General features: G+C 46.3%; 26 non-coding genes across 26 annotated transcripts; all 26 read left to right on the top strand.

Moving 5' to 3' along the window:
* The first annotated feature begins 1,166 nt into the window (after nt 1-1,166).
* Nucleotides 1,167-1,248, top strand: trnal-uag (transfer RNA leucine (anticodon UAG)). Its single transcript has one exon. It is a non-coding gene; the product is annotated as a tRNA-Leu (tRNA).
* A 982-nt stretch (nt 1,249-2,230) lies between these two features.
* trnal-aag (transfer RNA leucine (anticodon AAG)) lies at nt 2,231-2,312 on the top strand. Its single transcript has one exon. It is a non-coding gene; the product is annotated as a tRNA-Leu (tRNA).
* A 941-nt stretch (nt 2,313-3,253) lies between these two features.
* On the top strand, nt 3,254-3,335 carry trnal-aag (transfer RNA leucine (anticodon AAG)). The gene has a single exon. It is a non-coding gene; the product is annotated as a tRNA-Leu (tRNA).
* Nucleotides 3,336-3,789: 454 nt separating this feature from the next.
* On the top strand, nt 3,790-3,871 carry trnal-uag (transfer RNA leucine (anticodon UAG)). Its single transcript has one exon. It is a non-coding gene; the product is annotated as a tRNA-Leu (tRNA).
* A 1,502-nt stretch (nt 3,872-5,373) lies between these two features.
* Nucleotides 5,374-5,455, top strand: trnal-uag (transfer RNA leucine (anticodon UAG)). The gene has a single exon. It is a non-coding gene; the product is annotated as a tRNA-Leu (tRNA).
* Nucleotides 5,456-6,367: 912 nt separating this feature from the next.
* On the top strand, nt 6,368-6,449 carry trnal-aag (transfer RNA leucine (anticodon AAG)). Its single transcript has one exon. It is a non-coding gene; the product is annotated as a tRNA-Leu (tRNA).
* Nucleotides 6,450-7,951: 1,502 nt separating this feature from the next.
* On the top strand, nt 7,952-8,033 carry trnal-uag (transfer RNA leucine (anticodon UAG)). The gene has a single exon. It is a non-coding gene; the product is annotated as a tRNA-Leu (tRNA).
* Nucleotides 8,034-9,015: 982 nt separating this feature from the next.
* On the top strand, nt 9,016-9,097 carry trnal-aag (transfer RNA leucine (anticodon AAG)). Its single transcript has one exon. It is a non-coding gene; the product is annotated as a tRNA-Leu (tRNA).
* A 454-nt stretch (nt 9,098-9,551) lies between these two features.
* On the top strand, nt 9,552-9,633 carry trnal-uag (transfer RNA leucine (anticodon UAG)). Its single transcript has one exon. It is a non-coding gene; the product is annotated as a tRNA-Leu (tRNA).
* A 982-nt stretch (nt 9,634-10,615) lies between these two features.
* trnal-aag (transfer RNA leucine (anticodon AAG)) lies at nt 10,616-10,697 on the top strand. Its single transcript has one exon. It is a non-coding gene; the product is annotated as a tRNA-Leu (tRNA).
* A 941-nt stretch (nt 10,698-11,638) lies between these two features.
* On the top strand, nt 11,639-11,720 carry trnal-aag (transfer RNA leucine (anticodon AAG)). Its single transcript has one exon. It is a non-coding gene; the product is annotated as a tRNA-Leu (tRNA).
* A 454-nt stretch (nt 11,721-12,174) lies between these two features.
* trnal-uag (transfer RNA leucine (anticodon UAG)) lies at nt 12,175-12,256 on the top strand. Its single transcript has one exon. It is a non-coding gene; the product is annotated as a tRNA-Leu (tRNA).
* A 1,502-nt stretch (nt 12,257-13,758) lies between these two features.
* Nucleotides 13,759-13,840, top strand: trnal-uag (transfer RNA leucine (anticodon UAG)). The gene has a single exon. It is a non-coding gene; the product is annotated as a tRNA-Leu (tRNA).
* A 912-nt stretch (nt 13,841-14,752) lies between these two features.
* On the top strand, nt 14,753-14,834 carry trnal-aag (transfer RNA leucine (anticodon AAG)). The gene has a single exon. It is a non-coding gene; the product is annotated as a tRNA-Leu (tRNA).
* Nucleotides 14,835-16,823: 1,989 nt separating this feature from the next.
* Nucleotides 16,824-16,905, top strand: trnal-aag (transfer RNA leucine (anticodon AAG)). Its single transcript has one exon. It is a non-coding gene; the product is annotated as a tRNA-Leu (tRNA).
* A 454-nt stretch (nt 16,906-17,359) lies between these two features.
* trnal-uag (transfer RNA leucine (anticodon UAG)) lies at nt 17,360-17,441 on the top strand. The gene has a single exon. It is a non-coding gene; the product is annotated as a tRNA-Leu (tRNA).
* Nucleotides 17,442-18,423: 982 nt separating this feature from the next.
* On the top strand, nt 18,424-18,505 carry trnal-aag (transfer RNA leucine (anticodon AAG)). The gene has a single exon. It is a non-coding gene; the product is annotated as a tRNA-Leu (tRNA).
* A 941-nt stretch (nt 18,506-19,446) lies between these two features.
* Nucleotides 19,447-19,528, top strand: trnal-aag (transfer RNA leucine (anticodon AAG)). The gene has a single exon. It is a non-coding gene; the product is annotated as a tRNA-Leu (tRNA).
* Nucleotides 19,529-19,982: 454 nt separating this feature from the next.
* On the top strand, nt 19,983-20,064 carry trnal-uag (transfer RNA leucine (anticodon UAG)). Its single transcript has one exon. It is a non-coding gene; the product is annotated as a tRNA-Leu (tRNA).
* Nucleotides 20,065-21,046: 982 nt separating this feature from the next.
* Nucleotides 21,047-21,128, top strand: trnal-aag (transfer RNA leucine (anticodon AAG)). Its single transcript has one exon. It is a non-coding gene; the product is annotated as a tRNA-Leu (tRNA).
* Nucleotides 21,129-21,500: 372 nt separating this feature from the next.
* On the top strand, nt 21,501-21,582 carry trnal-uag (transfer RNA leucine (anticodon UAG)). Its single transcript has one exon. It is a non-coding gene; the product is annotated as a tRNA-Leu (tRNA).
* Nucleotides 21,583-22,035: 453 nt separating this feature from the next.
* Nucleotides 22,036-22,117, top strand: trnal-uag (transfer RNA leucine (anticodon UAG)). The gene has a single exon. It is a non-coding gene; the product is annotated as a tRNA-Leu (tRNA).
* A 413-nt stretch (nt 22,118-22,530) lies between these two features.
* Nucleotides 22,531-22,612, top strand: trnal-uag (transfer RNA leucine (anticodon UAG)). Its single transcript has one exon. It is a non-coding gene; the product is annotated as a tRNA-Leu (tRNA).
* A 936-nt stretch (nt 22,613-23,548) lies between these two features.
* On the top strand, nt 23,549-23,630 carry trnal-aag (transfer RNA leucine (anticodon AAG)). The gene has a single exon. It is a non-coding gene; the product is annotated as a tRNA-Leu (tRNA).
* Nucleotides 23,631-24,084: 454 nt separating this feature from the next.
* trnal-uag (transfer RNA leucine (anticodon UAG)) lies at nt 24,085-24,166 on the top strand. Its single transcript has one exon. It is a non-coding gene; the product is annotated as a tRNA-Leu (tRNA).
* A 982-nt stretch (nt 24,167-25,148) lies between these two features.
* Nucleotides 25,149-25,230, top strand: trnal-aag (transfer RNA leucine (anticodon AAG)). Its single transcript has one exon. It is a non-coding gene; the product is annotated as a tRNA-Leu (tRNA).
* The last annotated feature ends 30 nt before the right edge of the window (nt 25,231-25,260 follow it).

The raw sequence follows: 25,260 nt of genomic DNA on the forward strand, positions 1-25,260 counted from the left end.
ATTTGACGTTCAATAATTTTGGATATCGGCACTGTGTCTTTTCGGTGTCGCTACAGACACCGATGGGTTGAAGAGGAGGTAGTGTGGCCGAGTGGTCTAAGGCGCTGGATTAAGGCTCCAGTCTCTGAGGAGGCGTGGGTTCAAATCCCACCACTGCCAAATTAAGCTCCTGCTACTTGGAGTTACTAACCCTACATTTGGAATCAGAGCAGGAAGTTGTAAACAATCCCTCTCTCTGACTCCCATCACAGAATGAAATGATAAGCTTCTGGGTTTTGCAAGTCCACTCAATTTTGCCTAAATTTCCCAGTCATTGAATATCAAGAAATTGGTGTGAAATCAGTGAAATACAGGTTAAAACTCAAATACTACTAAGAGGAAGCAGAGTGGCGCAGCGGAAGCGTGCTGGGCCCATAACCCAGAGGTCGATGGATCGAAACCATCCTCTGCTACTTAATAAGTTCTTCAGGCCTTCTCTATGTGGTAGACTATTACCAAGAGTTGCCCAGCAACATACGCCAGTGACCCAAAAGCCTGCATCAGTGGTGGCCAAAGCTGAATGTTTGGGAAGTTCTTGCTCTTCATATTTGACGTTCAATAATGTGTCTTTTCGGTGTCGCTACAGACATTGATGGGCTCAAGAAGAGGTAGTGTGGCCGAGCGGTCTAAGGCGCTGGATTAAGGCTCCAGTCTCTCAGGAGGCGTGGGTTCAAATCTTAGCTCCTGCTACTTGGAGTTTCTAGCCCTACACTGGGTATCTGCCATTACAGAATGAAATGATAAGCTTCTGGGTTTTGCAAGTCCACTCAATTTCCCAGTCATTGAAAATCAAGAAATTGGTGTGAAATCAGTGAAATACAGGTCAAAACTCAAACACCACTAACAGGAAGCAGAGTGGCGCAGCGGAAGCGTGCTGGGCCCATAACCCAGAGGTCGATGGATCGAAACCATCCTCTGCTAATTAATAAGTTCTTCAGGCCTTCTCTATGTGGTAGACTGTTACCAAGAGTTGCCCAGCGACATCCTGCGCTGACCCAAAAGCCAGTATCAATGGTGGCCAAAGCTGAATGTTTGGGAAGACACCTGGGAAATTCTTGCTCTTCATATTTGACGTACAATAATGTGTCTTTTCGGTGTCGCTACAGACATTGATGGGTTGGAAAGGAGGTAGTGTGGCCGAGTGGTCTAAGGCGCTGGATTTAGGCTCCAGTCTCTCTGGAGGCGTGGGTTCAAATCCCACCACTGCCATGTTTAGTCCCTGGTACTTGGAGTTTCTAGCCATAAACAGAGCAGGAAGTTGGAAAAGATCCCTCTCTGTCAGCATTACAGTATGGAAGTTGTTATGATAAGCTTCTGGGATTTGCAAGTCAGCTCAATTTTGCCTAAATTTCCCAGTCATTGAAAAACAAGAAATTGGTGTGAAATCGGAGAAATACAGGTTAAAACTCAACCACCACAAAAGGAAAGCAGAGTGGCGCAGCGGAAGCGTGCTGGGCCCATAACCCAGAGGTCGATGGATCGAAACCATCCTCTGCTAATTAATGCGTTGTTCGGGACATCTCTTCTCTTCTTCTGGCTATTAATATTTGACGTTCAATCATTTTGGATATCGGCACTGTGTCTTTTCGGTGTCGCTACAGACACCGATGGGTTGAAGAGGAGGTAGTGTGGCCGAGTGGTCTAAGGCGCTGGATTAAGGCTCCAGTCTCTGAGGAGGCGTGGGTTCAAATCCCACCACTGCCAAATTAAGCTCCTGCTACTTGGAGTTACTAACCCTACAGTTGGTATCAGAGCAGGAAGTTGTAAACAATCCCTCTCTCTGACTCCCATCACAGAATGAAATGATAAGCTTCTGGGTTTTGCAAGTCCACTCAATTTTGCCTAAATTTCCCAGTCATTGAATATCAAGAAATTGGTGTGAAATCAGTGAAATACAGGTCAAAACTCAAACACCATTAACAGGAAGCAGAGTGGTGCAGCGGAAGCGTGCTGGGCCCATAACCCAGAGGTCGATGGATCGAAACCATCCTCTGCTACTTAATAAGTTCTTCAGGCCTTCTCTATGTGGTAGACTATTACCAAGAGTTGCCCAGTAACATACGCCAGTGACCCAAAAGCCTGCATCAGTGGTGGCCAAAGCTGAATGTTTGGGAAGTTCTTGCTCTTCATATTTGACGTTCAATAATGTGTCTTTTCGGTGTCGCTACAGACATTGATGGGCTCAAGAAGAGGTAGTGTGGCCGAGCGGTCTAAGGCGCTGGATTAAGGCTCCAGTCTCTCAGGAGGCGTGGGTTCAAATCCCACCACTGCCAAATCTTAGCTCCTGCTACTTGGAGTTTCTAGCCCTACACTGGGTATCTGCCATTACAGAATGAAATGATAAGCTTCTGGGTTTTGCAAGTCCACTCAATTTCCCAGTCATTGAAAATCAAGAAATTGGTGTGAAATCAGTGAAATACAGGTCAAAACTCAAACACCACTAACAGGAAGCAGAGTGGCGCAGCGGAAGCGTGCTGGGCCCATAACCCAGAGGTCGATGGATCGAAACCATCCTCTGCTAATTAATGCGTTGTTCGGGACATCTCTTCTCTTCTTCTGGCTATTAATATTTGACGTTCAATAATTTTGGATATCGGCACTGTGTCTTTTCGGTGTCGCTACAGACACCGATGGGTTGAAGAGGAGGTAGTGTGGCCGAGTGGTCTAAGGCGCTGGATTAAGGCTCCAGTCTCTGAGGAGGCGTGGGTTCAAATCCCACCACTGCCAAATTAAGCTCCTGCTACTTGGAGTTACTAACCCTACATTTGGAATCAGAGCAGGAAGTTGTAAACAATCCCTCTCTCTGACTCCCATCACAGAATGAAATGATAAGCTTCTGGGTTTTGCAAGTCCACTCAATTTTGCCTAAATTTCCCAGTCATTGAAAATCAAGAAATTGGTGTGAAATCAGTGAAATACAGGTCAAAACTCAAACACCATTAACAGGAAGCAGAGTGGTGCAGCGGAAGCGTGCTGGGCCCATAACCCAGAGGTCGATGGATCGAAACCATCCTCTGCTACTTAATAAGTTCTTCAGGCCTTCTCTATGTGGTAGACTATTACCAAGAGTTGCCCAGTAACATACGCCAGTGACCCAAAAGCCTGCATCAGTGGTGGCCAAAGCTGAATGTTTGGGAAGTTCTTGCTCTTCATATTTGACGTTCAATAATGTGTCTTTTCGGTGTCGCTACAGACATTGATGGGCTCAAGAAGAGGTAGTGTGGCCGAGCGGTCTAAGGCGCTGGATTAAGGCTCCAGTCTCTCAGGAGGCGTGGGTTCAAATCCCACCACTGCCAAATCTTAGCTCCTGCTACTTGGAGTTTCTAGCCCTACACTGGGTATCTGCCATTACAGAATGAAATGATAAGCTTCTGGGTTTTGCAAGTCCACTCAATTTCCCAGTCATTGAAAATCAAGAAATTGGTGTGAAATCAGTGAAATACAGGTCAAAACTCAAACACCACTAACAGGAAGCAGAGTGGCGCAGCGGAAGCGTGCTGGGCCCATAACCCAGAGGTCGATGGATCGAAACCATCCTCTGCTAATTAATAAGTTCTTCAGGCCTTCTCTATGTGGTAGACTGTTACCAAGAGTTGCCCAGCGACATCCTGCGCTGACCCAAAAGCCAGTATCAATGGTGGCCAAAGCTGAATGTTTGGGAAGACACCTGGGAAATTCTTGCTCTTCATATTTGACGTACAATAATGTGTCTTTTCGGTGTCGCTACAGACATTGATGGGTTCGAAAGGAGGTAGTGTGGCCGAGTGGTCTAAGGCGCTGGATTTAGGCTCCAGTCTCTCTGGAGGCGTGGGTTCAAATCCCACCACTGCCATGTGTAGTCCCTGGTACTTGGAGTTTCTAGCCATAAACAGAGCAGGAAGTTGGAAAAGATCCCTCTCTGTCAGCATTACAGTATGGAAGTTGTTATGATAAGCTTCTGGGATTTGCAAGTCAGCTCAATTTTGCCTAAATTTCCCAGTCATTGAAAAACAAGAAATTGGTGTGAAATCGGAGAAATACAGGTTAAAACTCAACCACCACAAAAGGAAAGCAGAGTGGTGCAGCGGAAGCGTGCTGGGCCCATAACCCAGAGGTCGATGGATCGAAACCATCCTCTGCTAATTAATGCGTTGTTCGGGACATCTCTTCTCTTCTTCTGGCTATTAATATTTGACGTTCAATAATTTTGGATATCGGCACTGTGTCTTTTCGGTGTCGCTACAGACACCGATGGGTTGAAGAGGAGGTAGTGTGGCCGAGTGGTCTAAGGCGCTGGATTAAGGCTCCAGTCTCTGAGGAGGCGTGGGTTCAAATCCCACCACTGCCAAATTAAGCTCCTGCTACTTGGAGTTACTAACCCTACATTTGGAATCAGAGCAGGAAGTTGTAAACAATCCCTCTCTCTGACTCCCATCACAGAATGAAATGATAAGCTTCTGGGTTTTGCAAGTCCACTCAATTTTGCCTAAATTTCCCAGTCATTGAATATCAAGAAATTGGTGTGAAATCAGTGAAATACAGGTTAAAACTCAAATACTACTAAGAGGAAGCAGAGTGGCGCAGCGGAAGCGTGCTGGGCCCATAACCCAGAGGTCGATGGATCGAAACCATCCTCTGCTACTTAATAAGTTCTTCAGGCCTTCTCTATGTGGTAGACTATTACCAAGAGTTGCCCAGCAACATACGCCAGTGACCCAAAAGCCTGCATCAGTGGTGGCCAAAGCTGAATGTTTGGGAAGTTCTTGCTCTTCATATTTGACGTTCAATAATGTGTCTTTTCGGTGTCGCTACAGACATTGATGGGCTCAAGAAGAGGTAGTGTGGCCGAGCGGTCTAAGGCGCTGGATTAAGGCTCCAGTCTCTCAGGAGGCGTGGGTTCAAATCTTAGCTCCTGCTACTTGGAGTTTCTAGCCCTACACTGGGTATCTGCCATTACAGAATGAAATGATAAGCTTCTGGGTTTTGCAAGTCCACTCAATTTCCCAGTCATTGAAAATCAAGAAATTGGTGTGAAATCAGTGAAATACAGGTCAAAACTCAAACACCACTAACAGGAAGCAGAGTGGCGCAGCGGAAGCGTGCTGGGCCCATAACCCAGAGGTCGATGGATCGAAACCATCCTCTGCTAATTAATAAGTTCTTCAGGCCTTCTCTATGTGGTAGACTGTTACCAAGAGTTGCCCAGCGACATCCTGCGCTGACCCAAAAGCCAGTATCAATGGTGGCCAAAGCTGAATGTTTGGGAAGACACCTGGGAAATTCTTGCTCTTCATATTTGACGTACAATAATGTGTCTTTTCGGTGTCGCTACAGACATTGATGGGTTGGAAAGGAGGTAGTGTGGCCGAGTGGTCTAAGGCGCTGGATTTAGGCTCCAGTCTCTCTGGAGGCGTGGGTTCAAATCCCACCACTGCCATGTTTAGTCCCTGGTACTTGGAGTTTCTAGCCATAAACAGAGCAGGAAGTTGGAAAAGATCCCTCTCTGTCAGCATTACAGTATGGAAGTTGTTATGATAAGCTTCTGGGATTTGCAAGTCAGCTCAATTTTGCCTAAATTTCCCAGTCATTGAAAAACAAGAAATTGGTGTGAAATCGGAGAAATACAGGTTAAAACTCAACCACCACAAAAGGAAAGCAGAGTGGCGCAGCGGAAGCGTGCTGGGCCCATAACCCAGAGGTCGATGGATCGAAACCATCCTCTGCTAATTAATGCGTTGTTCGGGACATCTCTTCTCTTCTTCTGGCTATTAATATTTGACGTTCAATCATTTTGGATATCGGCACTGTGTCTTTTCGGTGTCGCTACAGACACCGATGGGTTGAAGAGGAGGTAGTGTGGCCGAGTGGTCTAAGGCGCTGGATTAAGGCTCCAGTCTCTGAGGAGGCGTGGGTTCAAATCCCACCACTGCCAAATTAAGCTCCTGCTACTTGGAGTTACTAACCCTACAGTTGGTATCAGAGCAGGAAGTTGTAAACAATCCCTCTCTCTGACTCCCATCACAGAATGAAATGATAAGCTTCTGGGTTTTGCAAGTCCACTCAATTTTGCCTAAATTTCCCAGTCATTGAATATCAAGAAATTGGTGTGAAATCAGTGAAATACAGGTTAAAACTCAAATACTACTAAGAGGAAGCAGAGTGGCGCAGCGGAAGCGTGCTGGGCCCATAACCCAGAGGTCGATGGATCGAAACCATCCTCTGCTAATTAATGCGTTGTTCGGGACATCTCTTCTCTTCTTCTGGCTATTAGTATTTGACGTTCAATAATTTTGGATATCGGCACTGTGTCTTTTCGGTGTCGCTACAGACACCGATGGGTTGAAGAGGAGGTAGTGTGGCCGAGTGGTCTAAGGCGCTGGATTAAGGCTCCAGTCTCTCTGGAGGCGTGGGTTCAAATCCCACCACTGCCATGTTTAGTCCCTGGTACTTGGAGTTTCTAGCCATAAACAGAGCAGGAAGTTGGAAAAGATCCCTCTCTGTCAGCATTACAGTATGGAAGTTGTTATGATAAGCTTCTGGGATTTGCAAGTCAGCTCAATTTTGCCTAAATTTCCCAGTCATTGAAAAACAAGAAATTGGTGTGAAATCGGAGAAATACAGGTTAAAACTCAACCACCACAAAAGGAAAGCAGAGTGGCGCAGCGGAAGCGTGCTGGGCCCATAACCCAGAGGTCGATGGATCGAAACCATCCTCTGCTAATTAATGCGTTGTTCGGGACATCTCTTCTCTTCTTCTGGCTATTAGTATTTGACGTTCAATAATTTTGGATATCGGCACTGTGTCTTTTCGGTGTCGCTACAGACACCGATGGGTTGAAGAGGAGGTAGTGTGGCCGAGTGGTCTAAGGCGCTGGATTAAGGCTCCAGTCTCTGAGGAGGCGTGGGTTCAAATCCCACCACTGCCAAATTAAGCTCCTGCTACTTGGAGTTACTAACCCTACAGTTGGTATCAGAGCAGGAAGTTGTAAACAATCCCTCTCTCTGACTCCCATCACAGAATGAAATGATAAGCTTCTGGGTTTTGCAAGTCCACTCAATTTTGCCTAAATTTCCCAGTCATTGAATATCAAGAAATTGGTGTGAAATCAGTGAAATACAGGTTAAAACTCAAATACTACTAAGAGGAAGCAGAGTGGCGCAGCGGAAGCGTGCTGGGCCCATAACCCAGAGGTCGATGGATCGAAACCATCCTCTGCTACTTAATAAGTTCTTCAGGCCTTCTCTATGTGGTAGACTATTACCAAGAGTTGCCCAGCAACATACGCCAGTGACCCAAAAGCCTGCATCAGTGGTGGCCAAAGCTGAATGTTTGGGAAGTTCTTGCTCTTCATATTTGACGTTCAATAATGTGTCTTTTCGGTGTCGCTACAGACATTGATGGGCTCAAGAAGAGGTAGTGTGGCCGAGCGGTCTAAGGCGCTGGATTAAGGCTCCAGTCTCTCAGGAGGCGTGGGTTCAAATCTTAGCTCCTGCTACTTGGAGTTTCTAGCCCTACACTGGGTATCTGCCATTACAGAATGAAATGATAAGCTTCTGGGTTTTGCAAGTCCACTCAATTTCCCAGTCATTGAAAATCAAGAAATTGGTGTGAAATCAGTGAAATACAGGTCAAAACTCAAACACCACTAACAGGAAGCAGAGTGGCGCAGCGGAAGCGTGCTGGGCCCATAACCCAGAGGTCGATGGATCGAAACCATCCTCTGCTAATTAATAAGTTCTTCAGGCCTTCTCTATGTGGTAGACTGTTACCAAGAGTTGCCCAGCGACATCCTGCGCTGACCCAAAAGCCAGTATCAATGGTGGCCAAAGCTGAATGTTTGGGAAGACACCTGGGAAATTCTTGCTCTTCATATTTGACGTACAATAATGTGTCTTTTCGGTGTCGCTACAGACATTGATGGGTTGGAAAGGAGGTAGTGTGGCCGAGTGGTCTAAGGCGCTGGATTTAGGCTCCAGTCTCTCTGGAGGCGTGGGTTCAAATCCCACCACTGCCATGTTTAGTCCCTGGTACTTGGAGTTTCTAGCCATAAACAGAGCAGGAAGTTGGAAAAGATCCCTCTCTGTCAGCATTACAGTATGGAAGTTGTTATGATAAGCTTCTGGGATTTGCAAGTCAGCTCAATTTTGCCTAAATTTCCCAGTCATTGAAAAACAAGAAATTGGTATGAAATCGGAGAAATACAGGTTAAAACTCAACCACCACAAAAGGAAAGCAGAGTGGCGCAGCGGAAGCGTGCTGGGCCCATAACCCAGAGGTGGATGGATCGAAACCCTCCTCTGCTAATTAATGCGTTGTTCGGGACATCTCTTCTCTTCTTCTGGCTATTAATATTTGACGTTCAATAATTTTGGATATCGGCACTGTGTCTTTTCGGTGTCCCTACAGACACCGATGGGTTGAAGAGGAGGTAGTGTGGCCGAGTGGTCTAAGGTGCTGGATTAAGGATCCAGTCTCTGAGGAGGCGTGGGTTCAAATCCCACCACTGCCAAATTAAGCTCCTGCTACTTGGAGTTACTAACCCTACAGTTGGTATCAGAGCAGGAAGTTGTAAACAATCCCTCTCTCTGACTCCCATCACAGAATGAAATGATAAGCTTCTGGGTTTTGCAAGTCCACTCAATTTTGCCTAAATTTCCCAGTCATTGAAAATCAAGAAATTGGTGTGAAATCAGTGAAATACAGGTCAAAACTCAAACACCATTAACAGGAAGCAGAGTGGTGCAGCGGAAGCGTGCTGGGCCCATAACCCAGAGGTCGATGGATCGAAACCATCCTCTGCTACTTAATAAGTTCTTCAGGCCTTCTCTATGTGGTAGACTATTACCAAGAGTTGCCCAGCAACATACGCCAGTGACCCAAAAGCCTGCATCAGTGGTGGCCAAAGCTGAATGTTTGGGAAGTTCTTGCTCTTCATATTTGACGTTCAATAATGTGTCTTTTCGGTGTCGCTACAGACATTGATGGGCTCAAGAAGAGGTAGTGTGGCCGAGCGGTCTAAGGCGCTGGATTAAGGCTCCAGTCTCTCAGGAGGCGTGGGTTCAAATCCCACCACTGCCAAATCTTAGCTCCTGCTACTTGGAGTTTCTAGCCCTACACTGGGTATCTGCCATTACAGAATGAAATGATAAGCTTCTGGGTTTTGCAAGTCCACTCAATTTCCCAGTCATTGAAAATCAAGAAATTGGTGTGAAATCAGTGAAATACAGGTCAAAACTCAAACACCACTAACAGGAAGCAGAGTGGCGCAGCGGAAGCGTGCTGGGCCCATAACCCAGAGGTCGATGGATCGAAACCATCCTCTGCTAATTAATAAGTTCTTCAGGCCTTCTCTATGTGGTAGACTGTTACCAAGAGTTGCCCAGCGACATCCTGCGCTGACCCAAAAGCCAGTATCAATGGTGGCCAAAGCTGAATGTTTGGGAAGACACCTGGGAAATTCTTGCTCTTCATATTTGACGTACAATAATGTGTCTTTTCGGTGTCGCTACAGACATTGATGGGTTGGAAAGGAGGTAGTGTGGCCGAGTGGTCTAAGGCGCTGGATTTAGGCTCCAGTCTCTCTGGAGGCGTGGGTTCAAATCCCACCACTGCCATGTTTAGTCCCTGGTACTTGGAGTTTCTAGCCATAAACAGAGCAGGAAGTTGGAAAAGTTCCCTCTCTGTCAGCATTACAGTATGGAAGTTGTTATGATAAGCTTCTGGGATTTGCAAGTCAGCTCAATTTTGCCTAAATTTCCCAGTCATTGAAAAACAAGAAATTGGTGTGAAATCGGAGAAATACAGGTTAAAACTCAACCACCACAAAAGGAAAGCAGAGTGGCGCAGCGGAAGCGTGCTGGGCCCATAACCCAGAGGTCGATGGATCGAAACCCTCCTCTGCTAATTAATGCGTTGTTCGGGACATCTCTTCTCTTCTTCTGGCTATTAATATTTGACGTTCAATACTTTTGGATATCGGCACTGTGTCTTTTCGTTGTCCCTACAGACACCGATGGGTTGAAGAGGAGGTAGTGTGGCCGAGTGGTCTAAGGCGCTGGATTAAGGCTCCAGTCTCTGAGGAGGCGTGGGTTCAAATCCCACCACTGCCAAATTAAGCTCCTGCTACTTGGAGTTACTAACCCTACAGTTGGTATCAGAGCAGGAAGTTGTAAACAATCCCTCTCTCTGACTCCCATCACAGAATGAAATGATAAGCTTCTGGGTTTTGCAAGTCCACTCAATTTTGCCTAAATTTCCCAGTCATTGAAAATCAAGAAATTGGTGTGAAATCAGTGAAATACAGGTCAAAACTCAAACACCATTAACAGGAAGCAGAGTGGTGCAGCGGAAGCGTGCTGGGCCCATAACCCAGAGGTCGATGGATCGAAACCATCCTCTGCTACTTAATAAGTTCTTCAGGCCTTCTCTATGTGGTAGACTATTACCAAGAGTTGCCCAGTAACATACGCCAGTGACCCAAAAGCCTGCATCAGTGGTGGCCAAAGCTGAATGTTTGGGAAGTTCTTGCTCTTCATATTTGACGTTCAATAATGTGTCTTTTCGGTGTCGCTACAGACATTGATGGGCTCAAGAAGAGGTAGTGTGGCCGAGCGGTCTAAGGCGCTGGATTAAGGCTCCAGTCTCTCAGGAGGCGTGGGTTCAAATCCCACCACTGCCAAATCTTAGCTCCTGCTACTTGGAGTTTCTAGCCCTACACTGGGTATCTGCCATTACAGAATGAAATGATAAGCTTCTGGGTTTTGCAAGTCCACTCAATTTCCCAGTCATTGAAAATCAAGAAATTGGTGTGAAATCAGTGAAATACAGGTCAAAACTCAAACACCACTAACAGGAAGCAGAGTGGCGCAGCGGAAGCGTGCTGGGCCCATAACCCAGAGGTCGATGGATCGAAACCATCCTCTGCTAATTAATGCGTTGTTCGGGACATCTCTTCTCTTCTTCTGGCTATTAATATTTGACGTTCAATAATTTTGGATATCGGCACTGTGTCTTTTCGGTGTCGCTACAGACACCGATGGGTTGAAGAGGAGGTAGTGTGGCCGAGTGGTCTAAGGCGCTGGATTAAGGCTCCAGTCTCTGAGGAGGCGTGGGTTCAAATCCCACCACTGCCAAATTAAGCTCCTGCTACTTGGAGTTACTAACCCTACATTTGGAATCAGAGCAGGAAGTTGTAAACAATCCCTCTCTCTGACTCCCATCACAGAATGAAATGATAAGCTTCTGGGTTTTGCAAGTCCACTCAATTTTGCCTAAATTTCCCAGTCATTGAAAATCAAGAAATTGGTGTGAAATCAGTGAAATACAGGTCAAAACTCAAACACCATTAACAGGAAGCAGAGTGGTGCAGCGGAAGCGTGCTGGGCCCATAACCCAGAGGTCGATGGATCGAAACCATCCTCTGCTACTTAATAAGTTCTTCAGGCCTTCTCTATGTGGTAGACTATTACCAAGAGTTGCCCAGTAACATACGCCAGTGACCCAAAAGCCTGCATCAGTGGTGGCCAAAGCTGAATGTTTGGGAAGTTCTTGCTCTTCATATTTGACGTTCAATAATGTGTCTTTTCGGTGTCGCTACAGACATTGATGGGCTCAAGAAGAGGTAGTGTGGCCGAGCGGTCTAAGGCGCTGGATTAAGGCTCCAGTCTCTCAGGAGGCGTGGGTTCAAATCCCACCACTGCCAAATCTTAGCTCCTGCTACTTGGAGTTTCTAGCCCTACACTGGGTATCTGCCATTACAGAATGAAATGATAAGCTTCTGGGTTTTGCAAGTCCACTCAATTTCCCAGTCATTGAAAATCAAGAAATTGGTGTGAAATCAGTGAAATACAGGTCAAAACTCAAACACCACTAACAGGAAGCAGAGTGGCGCAGCGGAAGCGTGCTGGGCCCATAACCCAGAGGTCGATGGATCGAAACCATCCTCTGCTAATTAATAAGTTCTTCAGGCCTTCTCTATGTGGTAGACTGTTACCAAGAGTTGCCCAGCGACATCCTGCGCTGACCCAAAAGCCAGTATCAATGGTGGCCAAAGCTGAATGTTTGGGAAGACACCTGGGAAATTCTTGCTCTTCATATTTGACGTACAATAATGTGTCTTTTCGGTGTCGCTACAGACATTGATGGGTTCGAAAGGAGGTAGTGTGGCCGAGTGGTCTAAGGCGCTGGATTTAGGCTCCAGTCTCTCTGGAGGCGTGGGTTCAAATCCCACCACTGCCATGTGTAGTCCCTGGTACTTGGAGTTTCTAGCCATAAACAGAGCAGGAAGTTGGAAAAGATCCCTCTCTGTCAGCATTACAGTATGGAAGTTGTTATGATAAGCTTCTGGGATTTGCAAGTCAGCTCAATTTTGCCTAAATTTCCCAGTCATTGAAAAACAAGAAATTGGTGTGAAATCGGAGAAATACAGGTTAAAACTCAACCACCACAAAAGGAAAGCAGAGTGGTGCAGCGGAAGCGTGCTGGGCCCATAACCCAGAGGTCGATGGATCGAAACCATCCTCTGCTAATTAATGCGTTGTTCGGGACATCTCTTCTCTTCTTCTGGCTATTAATATTTGACGTTCAATAATTTTGGATATCGGCACTGTGTCTTTTCGGTGTCGCTACAGACACCGATGGGTTGAAGAGGAGGTAGTGTGGCCGAGTGGTCTAAGGCGCTGGATTAAGGCTCCAGTCTCTGAGGAGGCGTGGGTTCAAATCCCACCACTGCCAAATTAAGCTCCTGCTACTTGGAGTTACTAACCCTACATTTGGAATCAGAGCAGGAAGTTGTAAACAATCCCTCTCTCTGACTCCCATCACAGAATGAAATGATAAGCTTCTGGGTTTTGCAAGTCCACTCAATTTTGCCTAAATTTCCCAGTCATTGAATATCAAGAAATTGGTGTGAAATCAGTGAAATACAGGTTAAAACTCAAATACTACTAAGAGGAAGCAGAGTGGCGCAGCGGAAGCGTGCTGGGCCCATAACCCAGAGGTCGATGGATCGAAACCATCCTCTGCTACTTAATAAGTTCTTCAGGCCTTCTCTATGTGGTAGACTATTACCAAGAGTTGCCCAGCAACATACGCCAGTGACCCAAAAGCCTGCATCAGTGGTGGCCAAAGCTGAATGTTTGGGAAGTTCTTGCTCTTCATATTTGACGTTCAATAATGTGTCTTTTCGGTGTCGCTACAGACATTGATGGGCTCAAGAAGAGGTAGTGTGGCCGAGCGGTCTAAGGCGCTGGATTAAGGCTCCAGTCTCTCAGGAGGCGTGGGTTCAAATCTTAGCTCCTGCTACTTGGAGTTTCTAGCCCTACACTGGGTATCTGCCATTACAGAATGAAATGATAAGCTTCTGGGTTTTGCAAGTCCACTCAATTTCCCAGTCATTGAAAATCAAGAAATTGGTGTGAAATCAGTGAAATACAGGTCAAAACTCAAACACCACTAACAGGAAGCAGAGTGGCGCAGCGGAAGCGTGCTGGGCCCATAACCCAGAGGTCGATGGATCGAAACCATCCTCTGCTAATTAATAAGTTCTTCAGGCCTTCTCTATGTGGTAGACTGTTACCAAGAGTTGCCCAGCGACATCCTGCGCTGACCCAAAAGCCAGTATCAATGGTGGCCAAAGCTGAATGTTTGGGAAGACACCTGGGAAATTCTTGCTCTTCATATTTGACGTACAATAATGTGTCTTTTCGGTGTCGCTACAGACATTGATGGGTTGGAAAGGAGGTAGTGTGGCCGAGTGGTCTAAGGCGCTGGATTTAGGCTCCAGTCTCTCTGGAGGCGTGGGTTCAAATCCCACCACTGCCATGTTTAGTCCCTGGTACTTGGAGTTTCTAGCCATAAACAGAGCAGGAAGTTGGAAAAGATCCCTCTCTGTCAGCATTACAGTATGGAAGTTGTTATGATAAGCTTCTGGGATTTGCAAGTCAGCTCAATTTTGCCTAAATTTCCCAGTCATTGAAAAACAAGAAATTGGTGTGAAATCGGAGAAATACAGGTTAAAACTCAACCACCACAAAAGGAAAGCAGAGTGGCGCAGCGGAAGCGTGCTGGGCCCATAACCCAGAGGTCGATGGATCGAAACCATCCTCTGCTAATTAATGCGTTGTTCGGGACATCTCTTCTCTTCTTCTGGCTATTAATATTTGACGTTCAATCATTTTGGATATCGGCACTGTGTCTTTTCGGTGTCGCTACAGACACCGATGGGTTGAAGAGGAGGTAGTGTGGCCGAGTGGTCTAAGGCGCTGGATTAAGGCTCCAGTCTCTGAGGAGGCGTGGGTTCAAATCCCACCACTGCCAAATTAAGCTCCTGCTACTTGGAGTTACTAACCCTACAGTTGGTATCAGAGCAGGAAGTTGTAAACAATCCCTCTCTCTGACTCCCATCACAGAATGAAATGATAAGCTTCTGGGTTTTGCAAGTCCACTCAATTTTGCCTAAATTTCCCAGTCATTGAATATCAAGAAATTGGTGTGAAATCAGTGAAATACAGGTTAAAACTCAAATACTACTAAGAGGAAGCAGAGTGGCGCAGCGGAAGCGTGCTGGGCCCATAACCCAGAGGTCGATGGATCGAAACCATCCTCTGCTAATTAATGCGTTGTTCGGGACATCTCTTCTCTTCTTCTGGCTATTAGTATTTGACGTTCAATAATTTTGGATATCGGCACTGTGTCTTTTCGGTGTCGCTACAGACACCGATGGGTTGAAGAGGAGGTAGTGTGGCCGAGTGGTCTAAGGCGCTGGATTAAGGCTCCAGTCTCTCTGGAGGCGTGGGTTCAAATCCCACCACTGCCATGTTTAGTCCCTGGTACTTGGAGTTTCTAGCCATAAACAGAGCAGGAAGTTGGAAAAGATCCCTCTCTGTCAGCATTACAGTATGGAAGTTGTTATGATAAGCTTCTGGGATTTGCAAGTCAGCTCAATTTTGCCTAAATTTCCCAGTCATTGAAAAACAAGAAATTGGTGTGAAATCGGAGAAATACAGGTTAAAACTCAACCACCACAAAAGGAAAGCAGAGTGGCGCAGCGGAAGCGTGCTGGGCCCATAACCCAGAGGTCGATGGATCGAAACCATCCTCTGCTAATTAATGCGTTGTTCGGGACATCTCTTCTCTTCTTCTGGCTATTAGTATTTGACGTTCAATAATTTTGGATATCGGCACTGTGTCTTTTCGGTGTCGCTACAGACACCGATGGGTTGAAGAGGAGGTAGTGTGGCCGAGTGGTCTAAGGCGCTGGATTAAGGCTCCAGTCTCTGAGGAGGCGTGGGTTCAAATCCCACCACTGCCACATTAAGCTCCTGCTACTTGGAGTTACTAACCCTACAGTTGGTATCAGAGCAGGAAGTTGTAAACAATCCCTCTCTCTGACTCCCATCACAGAATGAAATGATAAGCTTCTGGGTTTTGCAAGTCCACTCAATTTTGCCTAAATTTCCCAGTCATTGAATATCAAGAAATTGGTGTGAAATCAGTGAAATACAGGTTAAAACTCAAATACTACTAAGAGGAAGCAGAGTGGCGCAGCGGAAGCGTGCTGGGCCCATAACCCAGAGGTCGATGGATCGAAACCATCCTCTGCTACTTAATAAGTTCTTCAGGCCTTCTCTATGTGGTAGACTATTACCAAGAGTTGCCCAGCAACATACGCCAGTGACCCAAAAGCCTGCATCAGTGGTGGCCAAAGCTGAATGTTTGGGAAGTTCTTGCTCTTCATATTTGACGTTCAATAATGTGTCTTTTCGGTGTCGCTACAGACATTGATGGGCTCAAGAAGAGGTAGTGTGGCCGAGCGGTCTAAGGCGCTGGATTAAGGCTCCAGTCTCTCAGGAGGCGTGGGTTCAAATCTTAGCTCCTGCTACTTGGAGTTTCTAGCCCTACACTGGGTATCTGCCATTACAGAATGAAATGATAAGCTTCTGGGTTTTGCAAGTCCACTCAATTTCCCAGTCATTGAAAATCAAGAAATTGGTGTGAAATCAGTGAAATACAGGTCAAAACTCAAACACCACTAACAGGAAGCAGAGTGGCGCAGCGGAAGCGTGCTGGGCCCATAACCCAGAGGTGGATGGATCGAAACCCTCCTCTGCTAATTAATGCGTTGTTCGGGACATCTCTTCTCTTCTTCTGGCTATTAATATTTGACGTTCAATAATTTTGGATATCGGCACTGTGTCTTTTCGGTGTCCCTACAGACACCGATGGGTTGAAGAGGAGGTAGTGTGGCCGAGTGGTCTAAGGTGCTGGATTAAGGATCCAGTCTCTGAGGAGGCGTGGGTTCAAATCCCACCACTGCCAAATTAAGCTCCTGCTACTTGGAGTTACTAACCCTACAGTTGGTATCAGAGCAGGAAGTTGTAAACAATCCCTCTCTCTGACTCCCATCACAGAATGAAATGATAAGCTTCTGGGTTTTGCAAGTCCACTCAATTTTGCCTAAATTTCCCAGTCATTGAAAATCAAGAAATTGGTGTGAAATCAGTGAAATACAGGTCAAAACTCAAACACCATTAACAGGAAGCAGAGTGGTGCAGCGGAAGCGTGCTGGGCCCATAACCCAGAGGTCGATGGATCGAAACCATCCTCTGCTACTTAATAAGTTCTTCAGGCCTTCTCTATGTGGTAGACTATTACCAAGAGTTGCCCAGCAACATACGCCAGTGACCCAAAAGCCTGCATCAGTGGTGGCCAAAGCTGAATGTTTGGGAAGTTCTTGCTCTTCATATTTGACGTTCAATAATGTGTCTTTTCGGTGTCGCTACAGACATTGATGGGCTCAAGAAGAGGTAGTGTGGCCGAGCGGTCTAAGGCGCTGGATTAAGGCTCCAGTCTCTCAGGAGGCGTGGGTTCAAATCCCACCACTGCCAAATCTTAGCTCCTGCTACTTGGAGTTTCTAGCCCTACACTGGGTATCTGCCATTACAGAATGAAATGATAAGCTTCTGGGTTTTGCAAGTCCACTCAATTTCCCAGTCATTGAAAATCAAGAAATTGGTGTGAAATCAGTGAAATACAGGTCAAAACTCAAACACCACTAACAGGAAGCAGAGTGGCGCAGCGGAAGCGTGCTGGGCCCATAACCCAGAGGTCGATGGATCGAAACCATCCTCTGCTAATTAATAAGTTCTTCAGGCCTTCTCTATGTGGTAGACTGTTACCAAGAGTTGCCCAGCGACATCCTGCGCTGACCCAAAAGCCAGTATCAATGGTGGCCAAAGCTGAATGTTTGGGAAGACACCTGGGAAATTCTTGCTCTTCATATTTGACGTACAATAATGTGTCTTTTCGGTGTCGCTACAGACATTGATGGGTTGGAAAGGAGGTAGTGTGGCCGAGTGGTCTAAGGCGCTGGATTTAGGCTCCAGTCTCTCTGGAGGCGTGGGTTCAAATCCCACCACTGCCATGTTTAGTCCCTGGTACTTGGAGTTTCTAGCCATAAACAGAGCAGGAAGTTGGAAAAGTTCCCTCTCTGTCAGCATTACAGTATGGAAGTTGTTATGATAAGCTTCTGGGATTTGCAAGTCAGCTCAATTTTGCCTAAATTTCCCAGTCATTGAAAAACAAGAAATTGGTGTGAAATCGGAGAAATACAGGTTAAAACTCAACCACCACAAAAGGAAAGCAGAGTGGCGCAGCGGAAGCGTGCTGGGCCCATAACCCAGAGGTCGATGGATCGAAACCCTCCTCTGCTAATTAATGCGTTGTTCGGGACATCTCTTCTCTTCTTCTGGCTATTAATATTTGACGTTCAATACTTTTGGATATCGGCACTGTGTCTTTTCGTTGTCCCTACAGACACCGATGGGTTGAAGAGGAGGTAGTGTGGCCGAGTGGTCTAAGGCGCTGGATTAAGGCTCCAGTCTCTGAGGAGGCGTGGGTTCAAATCCCACCACTGCCAAATTAAGCTCCTGCTACTTGGAGTTACTAACCCTACAGTTGGTATCAGAGCAGGAAGTTGTAAACAATCCCTCTCTCTGACTCCCATCACAGAATGAAATGATAAGCTTCTGGGTTTTGCAAGTCCACTCAATTTTGCCTAAATTTCCCAGTCATTGAAAATCAAGAAATTGGTGTGAAATCAGTGAAATACAGGTCAAAACTCAAACACCATTAACAGGAAGCAGAGTGGTGCAGCGGAAGCGTGCTGGGCCCATAACCCAGAGGTCGATGGATCGAAACCATCCTCTGCTACTTAATAAGTTCTTCAGGCCTTCTCTATGTGGTAGACTATTACCAAGAGTTGCCCAGTAACATACGCCAGTGACCCAAAAGCCTGCATCAGTGGTGGCCAAAGCTGAATGTTTGGGAAGTTCTTGCTCTTCATATTTGACGTTCAATAATGTGTCTTTTCGGTGTCGCTACAGACATTGATGGGCTCAAGAAGAGGTAGTGTGGCCGAGCGGTCTAAGGCGCTGGATTAAGGCTCCAGTCTCTCAGGAGGCGTGGGTTCAAATCCCACCACTGCCAAATCTTAGCTCCTGCTACTTGGAGTTTCTAGCCCTACACTGGGTATCTGCCATTACAGAATGAAATGATAAGCTTCTGGGTTTTGCAAGTCCACTCAATTTCCCAGTCATTGAAAATCAAGAAATTGGTGTGAAATCAGTGAAATACAGGTCAAAACTCAAACACCACTAACAGGAAGCAGAGTGGCGCAGCGGAAGCGTGCTGGGCCCATAACCCAGAGGTCAATGGATCGAAACCATCCTCTGCTAATTAATGCGTTGTTCGGGACATCTCTTCTCTTCTTCTGGCTATTAATATTTGACGTTCAATAATTTTGGATATCGGCACTGTGTCTTTTCGGTGTCGCTACAGACACCGATGGGTTGAAGAGGAGGTAGTGTGGCCGAGTGGTCTAAGGCGCTGGATTAAGGCTCCAGTCTCTGAGGAGGCGTGGGTTCAAATCCCACCACTGCCAAATTAAGCTCCTGCTACTTGGAGTTACTAACCCTACATTTGGAATCAGAGCAGGAAGTTGTAAACAATCCCTCTCTCTGACTCCCATCACAGAATGAAATGATAAGCTTCTGGGTTTTGCAAGTCCACTCAATTTTGCCTAAATTTCCCAGTCATTGAAAATCAAGAAATTGGTGTGAAATCAGTGAAATACAGGTCAAAACTCAAACACCATTAACAGGAAGCAGAGTGGTGCAGCGGAAGCGTGCTGGGCCCATAACCCAGAGGTCGATGGATCGAAACCATCCTCTGCTACTTAATAAGTTCTTCAGGCCTTCTCTATGTGGTAGACTATTACCAAGAGTTGCCCAGTAACATACGCCAGTGACCCAAAAGCCTGCATCAGTGGTGGCCAAAGCTGAATGTTTGGGAAGTTCTTGCTCTTCATATTTGACGTTCAATAATGTGTCTTTTCGGTGTCGCTACAGACATTGATGGGCTCAAGAAGAGGTAGTGTGGCCGAGCGGTCTAAGGCGCTGGATTAAGGCTCCAGTCTCTCAGGAGGCGTGGGTTCAAATCCCACCACTGCCAAATCTTAGCTCCTGCTACTTGGAGTTTCTAGCCCTACACTGGGTATCTGCCATTACAGAATGAAATGATAAGCTTCTGGGTTTTGCAAGTCCACTCAATTTCCCAGTCATTGAAAATCAAGAAATTGGTGTGAAATCAGTGAAATACAGGTCAAAACTCAAACACCACTAACAGGAAGCAGAGTGGCGCAGCGGAAGCGTGCTGGGCCCATAACCCAGAGGTCGATGGATCGAAACCATCCTCTGCTAATTAATAAGTTCTTCAGGCCTTCTCTATGTGGTAGACTGTTACCAAGAGTTGCCCAGCGACATCCTGCGCTGACCCAAAAGCCAGTATCAATGGTGGCCAAAGCTGAATGTTTGGGAAGACACCTGGGAAATTCTTGCTCTTCATATTTGACGTACAATAATGTGTCTTTTCGGTGTCGCTACAGACATTGATGGGTTCGAAAGGAGGTAGTGTGGCCGAGTGGTCTAAGGCGCTGGATTTAGGCTCCAGTCTCTCTGGAGGCGTGGGTTCAAATCCCACCACTGCCATGTGTAGTCCCTGGTACTTGGAGTTTCTAGCCATAAACAGAGCAGGAAGTTGGAAAAGATCCCTCTCTGTCAGCATTACAGTATGGAAGTTGTTATGATAAGCTTCTGGGATTTGCAAGTCAGCTCAATTTTGCCTAAATTTCCCAGTCATTGAAAAACAAGAAATTGGTGTGAAATCGGAGAAATACAGGTTAAAACTCAACCACCACAAAAGGAAAGCAGAGTGGTGCAGCGGAAGCGTGCTGGGCCCATAACCCAGAGGTCGATGGATCGAAACCATCCTCTGCTAATTAATGCGTTGTTCGGGACATCTCTTCTCTTCTTCTGGCTATTAATATTTGACGTTCAATAATTTTGGATATCGGCACTGTGTCTTTTCGGTGTCGCTACAGACACCGATGGGTTGAAGAGGAGGTAGTGTGGCCGAGTGGTCTAAGGCGCTGGATTAAGGCTCCAGTCTCTGAGGAGGCGTGGGTTCAAATCCCACCACTGCCAAATTAAGCTCCTGCTACTTGGAGTTACTAACCCTACATTTGGAATCAGAGCAGGAAGTTGTAAACAATCCCTCTCTCTGACTCCCATCACAGAATGAAATGATAAGCTTCTGGGTTTTGCAAGTCCACTCAATTTTGCCTAAATTTCCCAGTCATTGAAAATCAAGAAATTGGTGTGAAATCAGTGAAATACAGGTTAAAACTCAAATACTACTAAGAGGAAGCAGAGTGGCGCAGCGGAAGCATGCTGGGCCCATAACCCAGAGGTCGATGGATCGAAACCATCCTCTGCTACTTAATAAGTTCTTCAGGCCTTCTCTATGTGGTAGACTATTACCAAGAGTTGCCCAGCAACATACGCCAGTGACCCAAAAGCCTGCATCAGTGGTGGCCAAAGCTGAATGTTTGGGAAGTTCTTGCTCTTCATATTTGACGTTCAATAATGTGTCTTTTCGGTGTCGCTACAGACATTGATGGGCTCAAGAAGAGGTAGTGTGGCCGAGCGGTCTAAGGCGCTGGATTAAGGCTCCAGTCTCTCAGGAGGCGTGGGTTCAAATCCCACCACTGCCAAATCTTAGCTCCTGCTACTTGGAGTTTCTAGCCCTACACTGGGTATCTGCCATTACAGAATGAAATGATAAGCTTCTGGGTTTTGCAAGTCCACTCAATTTCCCAGTCATTGAAAATCAAGAAATTGGTGTGAAATCAGTGAAATACAGGTCAAAACTCAAACACCACTAACAGGAAGCAGAGTGGCGCAGCGGAAGCGTGCTGGGCCCATAACCCAGAGGTCGATGGATCGAAACCATCCTCTGCTAATTAATGCGTTGTTCGGGACATCTCTTCTCTTCTTCTGGCTATTAATATTTGACGTTCAATAATTTTGGATATCGGCACTGTGTCTTTTCGGTGTCGCTACAGACATTGATGGGTTCGAAAGGAGGTAGTGTGGCCGAGTGGTCTAAGGCGCTGGATTTAGGCTCCAGTCTCTCTGGAGGCGTGGGTTCAAATCCCACCACTGCCATGTTTAGTCCCTGGTACTTGGAGTTTCTAGCCCTACACTGGGTATCTGCCATTACAGAATGAAATGATAAGCTTCTGGGTTTTGCAACTCCACTCAATTTCCCAGTCATTGAAAATCAAGAAATTGGTGTGAAATCAGTGAAATACAGGTCAAAACTCAAACACCACTAACAGGAAGCAGATTGGCGCAGCGGAAGCGTGCTGGGCCCATAACCCAGAGGTCGATGGATCGAAACCCTCCTCTGCTAATTAATAAGTTCTTCAGGCCTTCTCTATGTGGTAGACTGTTACCAAGAGTTGCCCAGCGACATCCTGCGCTGACCCAAAAGCCAGTATCAATGGTGGCCAAAGCTGAATGTTTGGGAAGACACCTGGGAAATTCTTGCTCTTCATATTTGACGTACAATAATGTGTCTTTTCGGTGTCGCTACAGACATTGATGGGTTCAAAAGGAGGTAGTGTGGCCGAGTGGTCTAAGGCGCTGGATTTAGGCTCCAGTCTCTCTGGAGGCGTGGGTTCAAATCCCACCACTGCCATGTTTAGTCCCTGGTACTTGGAGTTTCTAGCCATAAACAGAGCAGGAAGTTGGAAAAGATCCCTCTCTGTCAGCATTACAGTATGGAAGTTGTTATGATAAGCTTCTGGGATTTGCAAGTCAGCTCAATTTTGCCTAAATTTCCCAGTCATTGAAAAACAAGAAATTGGTGTGAAATCGGAGAAATACAGGTTAAAACTCAACCACCACAAAAGGAAAGCAGAGTGGCGCATCGGAAGCGTGCTGGGCCCATAACCCAGAGGTCGATTGATCAAAACCATCCTCTGCTAATTAATGTGTTGTTCGGGACATCTCTTCTCTTCTTCTGGCTATTAATATTTGACGTTCAATAATTTTGGATATCGGCACTGTGTCTTTTCGGTGTCGCTACAGACATTGATGGGTTCGAAAGGAGGTAGTGTGGCCGAGTGGTCTAAGGCGCTGGATTTAGGCTCCAGTTTCTCTGGAGGCGTGGGTTCAAATCCCACCACTGCCATGTTTAGTCCCTGGTACTTGGAGTTTCTAGCCATAAACAGAGCAGGAAGTTGGAAAAGATCCCTCTCTGTCAGCATTACAGTATGGAAGTTGTTATGATAAGCTTCTGGGATTTGCAAGTCAGCTCAATTTTGCCTAAATTTCCCAGTCATTGAAAAACAAGAAATTGGTGTGAAATCGGAGAAATACAGGTTAAAACTCAACCACCACAAAAGGAAAGCAGAGTGGCGCAGCGGAAGCGTGCGGGGCCCATAACCCAGAGGTCGATTGATCGAAACCATCCTCTGCTAATTAATGCGTTCAATAATTTTGGATATCGGCACTGTGTCTTTTCGGTGTCGCTACGGACACCGATGGGTTGAAGAGGAGGTAGGGTGGCCGAGTGGTCTAAGGCGCTGGATTAAGGCTCCAGTCTCTGAGGAGGCGTGGGTTCAAATCCCACCACTGCCAAATTAAGCTCCTGCTACTTGGAGTTACTAACCCTACAGTTGGTATCAGAGCAGGAACTTGTAAACAATCCCTCTCTCTGACTCCCATCACAGAATGAAATGATAAGCTTCTGGGTTTTGCAAGTCCACTCAATTTTGCCTAAATTTCCCATTCATTGAAAATCAAGAAATTGGTGTGAAATCAGTGAAATACAGGTTAAAACTCAAATACTACTAAGAGGAAGCAGAGTGGCGCAGCGGAAGCGTGCTGGGCCCATAACCCAGAGGTCGATGGATCGAAACCATCCTCTGCTACTTAATAAGTTCTTCAGGCCTTCTCTATGTGGTAGACTATTACCAAGAGTTGCCCAGCAACATACGCCAGTGACCCAAAAGCCTGCATCAGTGGTGGCCAAAGCTGAATGTTTGGGAAGTTCTTGCTCTTCATATTTGACGTTCAATAATGTGTCTTTTCGGTGTCGCTACAGACATTGATGGGCTCAAGAAGAGGTAGTGTGGCCGAGCGGTCTAAGGCGCTGGATTAAGGCTCCAGTCTCTCAGGAGGCGTGGGTTCAAATCCCACCACTGCCAAATCTTAGCTCCTGCTACTTGGAGTTTCTAGCCCTACACTGGGTATCTGCCATTACAGAATGAAATGATAAGCTTCTGGGTTTTGCAAGTCCACTCAATTTCCCAGTCATTGAAAATCAAGAAATTGGTGTGAAATCAGTGAAATACAGGTCAAAACTCAAACACCACTAACAGGAAGCAGAGTGGCGCAGCGGAAGCGTGCTGGGCCCATAACCCAGAGGTCGATGGATCGAAACCATCCTCTGCTAATTAATAAGTTCTTCAGGCCTTCTCTATGTGGTAGACTGTTACCAAGAGTTGCCCAGCGACATCCTGCGCTGACCCAAAAGCCAGTATCAATGGTGGCCAAAGCTGAATGTTTGGGAAGACACCTGGGAAATTCTTGCTCTTCATATTTGACGTACAATAATGTGTCTTTTCGGTGTCGCTACAGACATTGATGGGTTCGAAAGGAGGTAGTGTGGCCGAGTGGTCTAAGGCGCTGGATTTAGGCTCCAGTCTCTCTGGAGGCGTGGGTTCAAATCCCACCACTGCCATGTTTAGTCCCTGGTACTTGGAGTTTCTAGCCATAAACAGAGCAGGAAGTTGGAAAAGATCCCTCTCTGTCAGCATTACAGTATGGAAGTTGTTATGATAAGCTTCTGGGATTTGCAAGTCAGCTCAATTTTGCCTAAATTTCCCAGTCATTGAAAAACAAGAAATTGGTGTGAAATCGGAGAAATACAGGTTAAAACTCAACCACCACAAAAGGAAAGCAGAGTGGCGCAGCGGAAGCGTGCTGGGCCCATAACCCAGAGGTCGATGGATCGAAACCATCCTCTGCTAATTAATGCGTTGTTCGGGACATCTCTTCTCTTCTTCTGGCTATTAATATTTGACGTTCAATAATTTTGGATATCGGCACTGTGTCTTTTCGGTGTCGCTACAGACACCGATGGGTTGAAGAGGAGGTAGTGTGGCCGAGTGGTCTAAGGCGCTGGATTAAGGCTCCAGTCTCTGAGGAGGCGTGGGTTCAAATCCCACCACTGCCAAATTAAGCTCCTGCTACTTGGAGTTACTAACCCTACATTTGGAATCAGAGCAGGAAGTTGTAAACAATCCCTCTCTCTGACTCCCATCACAGAATGAAATGATAAGCTTCTGGGTTTTGCAAGTCCACTCAATTTTGCCTAAATTTCCCAGTCATTGAAAATCAAGAAATTGGTGTGAAATCAGTGAAATACAGGTCAAAACTCAAACACCATTAACAGGAAGCAGAGTGGTGCAGCGGAAGCGTGCTGGGCCCATAACCCAGAGGTCGATGGATCGAAACCATCCTCTGCTACTTAATAAGTTCTTCAGGCCTTCTCTATGTGGTAGACTATTACCAAGAGTTGCCCAGTAACATACGCCAGTGACCCAAAAGCCTGCATCAGTGGTGGCCAAAGCTGAATGTTTGGGAAGTTCTTGCTCTTCATATTTGACGTTCAATAATGTGTCTTTTCGGTGTCGCTACAGACATTGATGGGCTCAAGAAGAGGTAGTGTGGCCGAGCGGTCTAAGGCGCTGGATTAAGGCTCCAGTCTCTCAGGAGGCGTGGGTTCAAATCCCACCACTGCCAAATCTTAGCTCCTGCTACTTGGAGTTTCTA

Source organism: Scomber scombrus, chromosome 9, assembly GCF_963691925.1.
Source record: "Scomber scombrus chromosome 9, fScoSco1.1, whole genome shotgun sequence".
Classification (NCBI taxonomy): Eukaryota; Metazoa; Chordata; class Actinopteri; order Scombriformes; family Scombridae; genus Scomber; species Scomber scombrus.